Genomic DNA, 10544 nt, shown 5'->3' with positions numbered 1-10544 from the left:
AGGGAAGATGCAATGGGATGCCGGTGCTCAATAAACTTGGTTTTAGGGAAAAAATGTGTCCCGGGGTCGAACCTCGTTGCCTTGCTCTCTCTCTCTCTCCCTCTCTCTCCCTCTCTCTCTCTCTCTCTCTCTCTCTCTCTCTCTCTCTCTCTCTCTCTCTCTCTCTCTCTCTCTCTCTCTCTCTCTCTCTCTCTCTGAGGGTGTCTCGGGTGAACGGGGCGTCAGTAGAGCGCTGGACGCGGTGAAGGGAGGGTGTGTCGCGCGCTCTCTGATCTGCCAGCTCTCCTCTCTCTCACTCTCTACCACCTCCTTGTGTGGTGTTCCTGTCAGGAAACATTAGTGACGGTGTTTCTTACTGGTGTTACTTAGTGCTGCAGCTCCAAGACGTGTGTGTGAAGGCACACTCGCTAAACCCAAAGGATATTTATTTTTTTAACGTGTGAAAATATACACTTTAAATTATACACGATTTTCGCTACGACTAGCCTAAAAAAGGCTCTAAATTCGTTATTTTTACTTGTTTTTTTTAATAGGAGGGGGACTAGAGACACTAACATGGAATATCCCCCCCACCGACCCCCCAGTTAAATTCGCAGGACTGGCTGAAATTGGGCCTCTAAAAAGCTTGATTTAAGGCCAAGCTTAGTGAGAAATATCACACAGTGGATCTCAACGATACGCAGATCCATCGGTCTCCTTCAAGCTGGTAAAAGCTTCCTCCCACTGACTCCCAGCTCGTCCCACCTCTCTCTGGCATCCATATATCTATCCATATATCACAGCCATTAAGAAAATCTGGCATACATTGCTCGGAAAAATTGAATTTCACCACGAGAAGTCTTCCAATCACGGACAATTTGTTAAGTGTAAGACAGGAGTAAGATGATAACATTTGCATTCTTGCTTGTAACAAGATAACGGGACATAACAGAGCGAGGGAACAACAGAAGTGCATCCTGTTTTTTAAAGTGTTGGTTTAACAGGAGCAGCAATGGATCACAGGTAAGGTTTGATTGTGGACATGTTCAGTGCTTTTATATATGAGCACCTGAGACCACGCCCTAATGCTCAATAATCCTGCTGTACTCTGAAAACTGAGCACCAGTGCTAACTAATCCTGCAGTACTCTGTAAACTGAGCACCAGTACTCATTAATCCTCAAGAACTCTATAAACTGAGCACCAGTGCTCACTAATCCTCCAGAACTCTATAAACTGAGCACCAGTGCTCACTAATCCTCCAGAACTCTGCAAAATGAACAGAATCTCACCCTCTAAAATCACCAGAACACCTTTTTCCCCCGGCACTTCAACTCGAGTGAAATTACCTAAAGAACTCTGCAAGTGAACACCACAAACACCCATCTAGAGTGCAGGTTTTACGTTCAGCGCCACTCAGAACACCACCACCCATCACTACACCCGGTCTATCTACCCCTTTCAACCCCCCATCTATCACCACATGTATCGCTAAAAGAGGGGATGAGAATATGTGTCAATCCAGGTCATCTTCTGCTTCCTCCACAACCCAACACAAGGTAAGTGTAATATATAAATCCTTCCCAGATCTCTATATAATTTCCAAGCCCTCTCGCCCACCCACTCTCTCTCTCTCTCTCTCTCTCTCTCTCTCTCTCTTTCTCTCTCTCTCTCTCTCTCTCTTTCTCTCTCTCTCTCTCTCTCTCTCTCTCTCTCTCTCTCTCTCTCTCTCTCTCTCTCTCTGGCCCCATATATTGCTTCTTTTTCTCCCCCTTCCCATGTTCCGGACAGAGTGCAATCGAGGTCGGTACGAATGTGCCACGTTCCATGTGTATATATTCATGATCTTTACGAGAATGCATGAGAGAGAAAAGAGAGGGGAAAAGGAAATGGGGTTTTGGGTGTGTGTGTGTGTGTGTGTGTGTGTGTGTGTGTGTGTGTGTGTGTGTGTGTGTGTGTGTGTGTGTGTGTGACGACGCCGACGACGACCCCTTATCCTCTCTTCAAAGGGAGGGGGGGGGGGGGAGGAACTTGATCATACAGAATCATACATCACCTTGGGAAACGAGATGAATTGACGAGTTTAATTTTTTTTGTGTGTTTTTTGTAATGGGGGATTTTTTTTTGGCCGTGTCTCAGTGGTGTGATTTGGTGATTGTTGTGTGTGTGCAGAGGGGGGGGGGAGGGGGAGGAGGGGGGGAGGGGGGGGGGAGGGGGGGGGGGCACTAAACAGGCTATAACAGTTTCACATCTCACTCCGTGTAACAGATCCCTCCCATACACATTGTGCATCGCTTTCCCACACAGAGTAACAATCTCTCACGCAGTGTAACAATCTCCCACACAGTGTAACAATCTCCCACACAGTGTAACAATCTCACACACAGTGTAACAATCTCCCACACAGTGTAACAATCTCTCACACAGTGTAACCATCTCCCACACAGTGTTACAATCTCCCACACAGTGTAACAATCTCCCACACAGTGTAACAATCTCCCACACAGTGTAACAATCTCCCACACAGTATAACAATCTCCCACACAGTGTTACAATCTCCCACACAGTGTTACAATCTCCCACACGTTGTAATAATCTCCCACACAGTGTTACAATCTCCCACACGTTGTAATAATCTCCCACACAGTGTTACAATCTCCCACACAGTGTAACAATCTCCCACACGGTGTAACCATCTCCCACACAGTGTAACAATCTCCCACACAGTGTAACCATCTCCCACACAGTATATCACTTTTCCAAACAGTGTGTAACATTAGTTAACGTAAGTTTACCACGAGAGAGAGAGAGAGAGAGAGAGAGAGAGAGAGAGAGAGAGAGAGAGAGAGAGAGAGAGAGAGAGAGAGAGAGAGAGAGAGAGAGAGAGAGAGAGAGAGAGAGAGAAGAGAGAGAGAGGTATCCGATAACATCGCATATAAATTGGATAACTCCCAATTAAATCTCATAGATATATTAATCACACTAACCTGACATAGCTACGAAGAAACATTAATTCAACGTGCGTCTAAAGAGATCCAGGACGATGGTTCGATCCTTCCGTCCTTCTCCTTAAGACTTTTTTCTTAAATTGAATGGGTTTAGATTTAGGAAAGACCTGGGTAAATACTGGCCTTTTTACCCAAGCCCAAGAATTAAAATAGTTAATAATAGTTAATATCTTTCACTGTAATTATTAATCTTCGTTATTTATGTATGGTGTTATTTATTCATTTTACGCATTCGTATTTATTCATTTTATGCATTCATATTTATTCATTTTGTGTGCTCATTCACTAATTTAACTATGTATTTATTCGCTATCTTTTCTCGTATTTATTCATTATAAACGCCTATATTTATTTATTATTCATTTTTTTGTTATTTATTCACAACTTTTTCCCTCATTTTATTCATTCTCCGTAGACTGTATTTATTCATTGTCTGTCTCCATATTTGTTCATTATCTGCACACACACATTTATTCACAATATATAACCATATTTATTCATTATCTCTCCAACTGTATTAATCTGGATTTCTCTTTTAAGGAAATAATATATGAAGGTAATTCAGACATTATTTCATCTCCTTCGAAAATCTTAGTGCTAAATGTCTTATGTTTTAGTTAAATAGATTCGGAAAAATCGGTCAAATTTCACTTCCCGTGGCGCAATGGCTACACACTCGAGCGATTTTGCTCAGGTTCGAATCCTGGCCTGGTGAGGATTGACTAGGCGCCCAGCCCGTCCTCCTAAAGTTTCGCAACGTCAAGAAACTGTCGTGCTAAAATCTCTTTATCCTAACCTACCAGAGAACCCAAAACAGAATGCGGGAGAGTATGTCCATATCACGAGTACGTCAATTTTTGGCCGTAGGTGAAGCACGCGTCAAAATGCGACGTTCAATTAGGAGCGTCGCAGGAGCGAGAATTAACAGTGCGAAACTGAGGCCAGATTCACGAAGCAGTTACACAAGCAATTACGACCCCTGAACATCTTTTCTCAATCTTTGGCGGCTTTTTTTTTTAAAATTATTAAACAGTTAATGAGCTCCGAAGCACCAGAAAGCTGTTTATAACAATAACAACAGTTGATTGGGAAGTTTTCATGCTTGTAAACTGTTTAATAAATGTAAACAAAGCCGTCAAAGATTGAGGAAAGATGTACACGTTCGTAAGTACTTACGTAACTTCTTCGTGAATCTGGCCCCTGTTCACTCAGCACTGATTGGGTACCTGGTTGTCAAACGACTGACGGATCGTGTTCCAGGGAAGCTAAAGTAAGGGTAAGGCTTACCATGAGCTATTGGAAAGGGGAAAATTTCCAGTCTGCTGACAGGATTCAGCAGCAGTCTGCTCCTGTATACACCTGTGTTAAAAAAAAGGATTTGTTCCAGCAATGACGTGGAACTTCAATCACAGCTGTGCCCATTCCACGATTTTATATTTATTTTATTTTGTCATGTATGTAAAATTTTCAACCAAAAATTTGAACACGTTTTTATACATTTAGCATATTTTACGTCGTGTATGCTGTATTTTTACACATTTTTTCATCACGTAGGCTAATACTACAATTTTGCATCTTTTTTATCAGAGGCGTTTGAAAATCTGAAAATTTTAAAATATCAAAATCTAATAATCTAGCATATGTTTTTCATTACACAAGCATATGCTGTTCTTTATCATATTATTCATCCCATAGACTTACGATATACTTCCATACATTTTCACTAATTTTCTTCACATAAGCCTGTTTCATTTCATACATTTGTTATCATAGACTTATGCTTCATTTTCACTCATTTTTCATTACAAAAACCAACAAAATACCCCCTATAAATATCAATTAAAATACAAAAAATTTATATCCAAAGTGCTCCTAACCTCTTTAATATCTGTTATCAATATCCCGAAATAAATTGCAACTGAAACAAATAGTTTAATCAAAATTGTTACTAATTGAGCAGCAATCAGAGAAGTGTTTCAGTCTCTTCCCGCAGCCAATTTTCAATGTACCCATTTACGAACAGAAAAGGCGACGAAGGTCAAAGCTTAGTCGCAAGCACCGCAGGTCAAAGGTCAAGAGCAAATGTTATATACGTTTAATAATAGTGTGGACTCCTTTGATCATAGGACCATGGGCATAGTCGCCTCGGTGGCTAAGGGAACGTTGGAACATCCTCAGCCACTTCTATGATCATATGAACGTAAAAACACCTTCTTTCACGTTCCTTCGTGACTGTAAGAACGGGGGGAGGAACCCGTCTCAAGAAGCCTCCCAAAGGAATGTGGGAAAACGCTTTTACCCCAAATCAGGTCCTCTTCCTGATTTGGGAACTTGGGAACACTCTCTCTCAGGCGCTGATAAGATCAAAGGAAACGCTGGAATACTTCCAATCGCGCCTCTAATCAAAGAACGCAGGGACAGTTCCAATCATGTTGCTGATTATGGGAACGCGCGCTCGAGGTCCCGGTTGGATTCTTGATATTAATACATAATTACCCTGACAAAGAGTGATGGTTTGTTGACAAGCAATTTAAATCCTGTCGAGGTCAGGTCATGTGAGCTACGAGTTCAAAGACAGTTTGATCGATTATAATCATTGAACCTACTCACATGTGGAAATAATTAAATTGATTACATTCTCTATTTAAAAATTCTTCTATATTTGTGTGTTTCTTTTGAATATGTGTTCGTATGTGTACACATTCATATACATTAAAAACATTTGGATTAATGATTATTTTCTTATTATATTTCTTAATTTTGTTAGTTTTTAGGCTTAATATTCCTTGTGGTTCTTTGGCTAGGGAAATTATTTTAAATTAATATTTTCTCTAAGTATTAATTTGAAAATTTTAGGTAGGCCTAATATATTTTAGCAATTATATATCTCATCACTCTATTTGTAAGTTCTAATTATAATTAGTAAACTACACATTAATAAATTTTCCCTCATAGTTTTGTGAATCTGTACAACAGTCCAAATTTGTATTTGTACAACCATGCAATGGTTGCAATGCAATGGTGCATGCAATGCCCAATCTCAGTTGAATCGATTTGCATAAATAGGTTACGAGTGAAAAGTCCTTAGGCCTAGCTACAGCATATTTCATGCCTTGTAAAGGTCAGATTTATATTAATCGATATGCCTAATACATTCATCATATAGTTTTATATATTTCTTTTGTCTGGCCTTGCTAAGTGATGTAAAATTTATAGACGTCCTCTGTTCGAATCCTAACTCTATAAATTCGCCTAATCGATCCCTAACTATATATAGAATTTGAATATATACTATTAATCTATATAATAATAATTAAAATAATAATGCTAATAATAATAATATATTATTATTACGAAAAATATTTTTGTTAAATAATTATATTTAGCTTCTAGGATTATGCAAATCCGACATGGGATTAATGCTAGACTAATCAGCATTACAAAATAGCTTAAGATTAATATTTGAGTCACTGCTCTGGATAAGGACAAAATCGCTCACTTCTGCGCTCCACACAACATACGAGTATCAGAAACTGCTTCATAATACTCCCCCAAGCCATATGTATCTGAAAACTCAAGTTTTCTGATGCATATGGCTTGGGGGCCATTGCAGCTTGTTGCACAAATGATGCTCACGTCTCCCCTCATGGTGAATTGATTTGATGAAAATATCTGTACCCGTTAGCCACCGAGTGCTGTTGGGAATTGGGTTATCAGTCTAATATCTTCCAGTTCTTTTAACAGTTGGTGTGTTCTAGCAGGTAAAGTATGGGATATGCTAAGGTGCATGGAGCGCCTGGCTGTCTGGGTTCGAACCCTTCGTGGGGAATATATGGAGACTTGTTCAGGCGAAACAAGCCTGAACGGTCTCCAGGCATATATGCAACTGAAGTTTCCTTAAGTACTTTCGTATATTAATTCAGGCTTGTTCGCATTTGTTTTCCTCACGTGTGCCCCAAACAATGAGGTGATTTGATAAAAATACCATGCCCAAGATTACCATCAGACTGCCGGCGGGAGGATGGGGAATTAGCCTCGGCTACCATCCTCTTTTGTCCGGTCGTGATGGTCGAGTGGTTAAGGGATCCTGTACATTAGATGCAGAGTGCTTCTGGCAGTATGGGTTCGAGTCATTTCTGGGGTGTGAGTTTTCAGTTATATATATATATATATATATATATATATATATATATATATATATATATATATATATATATATATATATATATATATATATGAATAATGAAAACTCACACCCCAGAAGTGACTCGAACCCATACTCCCAGGAGCAACGCAACTGGTAACTACAGGGCGCCTTAATCCACTTGACCATCATGGCCGTCTTAAAAGGAAGTGATAGCCGAGGCTATTTGAGCCACTTCCCCGACGGCAACTCGGATGGTAATCTTGGGCATAGCATTTCACCAAATCACCTCATTCTTTGGGGCACACGTGAGGAACACAAATGCGAACAAGCCTGAATGGTCCCCAGGACTATATGCGAATGAAAACTCACACCCCAGAAGTGACTCGAACCCATACTCCCAGGAGCAACGCAACTGGTAACTACAGGGCGCCTTAATCCACTTGACCATCATGGCCGTCTTAAAAGGAAGTGATAGCCGAGGCTATTTGAGCCACTTCCCCGACGGCAACTCGGATGGTAATCTTGGGCATAGCATTTCACCAAATCACCTCATTCTTTGGGGCACACGTGAGGAACACAAATGCGAACAAGCCTGAATGGTCCCCAGGACTATATGCGAATGAAAACTCACACCCCAGAAGAGTTGCCGTCGGGGAAGTGGCTCAAATAGCCTCGGCTATCACTTCCTTTTAAGACGGCCATGATGGTCAAGTGGATTAAGGCGCCCTGTAGTTACCAGTTGCGTTGCTCCTGGGAGTATGGGTTCGAGTCACTTCTGGGGTGTGAGTTTTCATTCGCATATAGTCCTGGGGACCATTCAGGCTTGTTCGCATTTGTGTTCCTCACGTGTGCCCCAAAGAATGAGGTGATTTGGTGAAATGCTATGCCCAAGATTACCATCCGAGTTGCCGTCGGGGAAGTGGCTCAAATAGCCTCGGCTATCACTTCCTTTTAAGACGGCCATGATGGTCAAGTGGATTAAGGCGCCCTGTAGTTACCAGTTGCGTTGCTCCTGGGAGTATGGGTTCGAGTCACTTCTGGGGTGTGAGTTTTCATTCGCATATAGTCTTGGGGACCATTCAGGCTTGTTCGCATATATATATATATATATATATATATATATATATATATATATATATATATATATATATAATATATAATATATTATATATATATATATATATATATATATATATATATAATATATAATATATAATATATATATATATATATATATATATATATATATATATATATATATATATATATATATATATATATATATATATATATATATATACATATGTCGTACCTAGTAGCCAGAACTCACTTTTCAGCCTACAATGCAAGGCCCGATTTGCCTAATAAGCCAAGTTTTCATGAATTAATATATTTTCTCTAATTTTTTTCTTATGAAATGATAAAGCAACCCATTTCATTATGTAAGAGGTCAATTTTTTTTTATTGGAGTTAAAATTAACGTAGATATATGACTGAATCTAACCAACCCTACCTAACCTAACCTAACCTATCTTTATAGGTTAGGTTAGGTTAGGTAGCCGAAAAAGTTAGGTTAGGTTAGGTTAGGTAGGTTAGGTAGTCGAAAAGCAATTAATTCATGAAAACTTGGCTTATTAGGCAAATCGGGCCTTGCATAGTAGGCTCAGAAGTGAGTTCTGGCTACTGGGTACGATATATATATATATATATATATATATATATATATATATATATATATATATATATATATATATATATATATATATATATGTCGTACCTAGTAGCCAGAACGCACTTCTCAGCCTACTATTCAAGGCCCGATTTGCCTAATAAGCCAAGTTTTCCTGAATTAATATATTTTCTCTAATTTTTTTTCTTATGAAATGATAAAGCTACCCATTTCATTATGTATGAGGTCAATTTTTTTTTATTGGAGTTAAAATTAACGTAGATATATGACCGAACCTAACCAACCCTACCTAACCTAACCTAACCTATCTTCATAGGTTAGGTTAGGTTAGGTGGCCGAAAAAGTTAGGTTAGGTTAGGTTAGGTAGGTTAGGTAGTCGAAAAACAATTAATTCATGAAAACTTGGCTTATTAGGCAAATCGGGCCTTGAATAGTAGGCAGAGAAGTGCGTTCTGGCTACTAGGTACGACATATATATATATATATATATATATATATATATATATATATATATATATATATATATATATATATATATATATATATATATATATATATATATATATATATATATATATATATATATATTTAATGTGTAATACACCGAAAAATACTTTTGCACGTTCAAACTATTCAATATATATACTTTTTAATGGGAAATGCACCAATAAAACAAATTTTATGTGTTCAGTTTGTTTCCAGTCACAACCACAACAATATAGTTGTGGTTTACAACTGTGATTGGTTTCGGTGCCTATGTGTAAATTTTGAAGGCCTACGTGAGGAGAAGGATTGATAATCCATATCGAATTTGATGAGAATTGGTTACTTTCATCGCATGTGATGTGGATTAGATATCCTTATCATATGTGATGATGATTGATTATCCTGACTTTGTATATGAGTCCCATCACATGGGACGAGGATTGGTTATCTTCTTCGTGAGTGACGATAATTGGTTATCCTCGTCGTATATGACGAGAATTGGATATCCTCATCATGTGGGACGATGCCTGGCTATCCTTATATCATATCCTAATAATATATGACCAATATTGGTTATCGTCTAGCATTAAATTTCTGGTTATTGAACTAACGCGACAGATACAGCAGCCATCTCTATCAACTGATTTCCATGATATATAAAGTTGATATCTTTCTAGTGATGAGTGATGTACTAGCACAACAAACACGAAGGGTGATCCTGTAACATAACATTGCTATAACGTTGTAACAGAATGCTTGAACCATTGCTGTAACTCAACGTTGCTAAAATGTTGAAAGAAACTGTTGATCCAATGTCGTAACCGAACATTGCTAGAACATTGAAACAAAACGTTGATAGAACGTTGAAACAGAACGTTTCTAGAACGTTGAAACAGAACGTTGATCTAATTTCTGCAAAATAGCATTTGCTAGAATGTTGAAATAACATTTATCCAATGCTGTAACATAACGTTGTAATAATGGAGTAACATAATAGTGCTTCAATGTTACAACAGAACTTCCCTGTACCATAGGGCAGCAACAATGTTGAGGTTACGTTGTGAGCAAAACTTTGACCGAAACACATGACCGAAACTTTGAGACTGTGGATGATCTGAACTCGAGCATTGATGGATCGTAAATAAATAAGGACTTTAAAATGTTTATGTCTTCATTTGAAAACAAATCTTGACCATAACAATAAATATCTTAATTAAGTCACTCGTCTTATAATT

The 10544-nt window shown here is 38.6% G+C and overlaps 1 protein-coding gene across 2 annotated transcripts in view; it reads left to right on the top strand.

The window, feature by feature from the left end:
• Positions 1 to 235: 235 nt before the first annotated feature.
• LOC123749219 (zwei Ig domain protein zig-8) overlaps positions 236 to 10544 on the top strand; it is a 114768-nt gene continuing 104459 nt past the window's right edge. For both annotated transcript variants that reach the window (XM_069301449.1, XM_069301448.1), the window contains exon 1: positions 236 to 1537. The gene's annotated coding sequence lies outside the window, so the exon portion shown is untranslated. The remainder of the gene's footprint in view (positions 1538 to 10544) is intronic.

The sequence above is a fragment of the Procambarus clarkii genome, chromosome 45 (assembly GCF_040958095.1).
Source record: "Procambarus clarkii isolate CNS0578487 chromosome 45, FALCON_Pclarkii_2.0, whole genome shotgun sequence".
NCBI lineage: Eukaryota > Metazoa > Arthropoda > Malacostraca > Decapoda > Cambaridae > Procambarus > Procambarus clarkii.
This window is presented reverse-complemented; position numbering and strand designations above follow the sequence as displayed.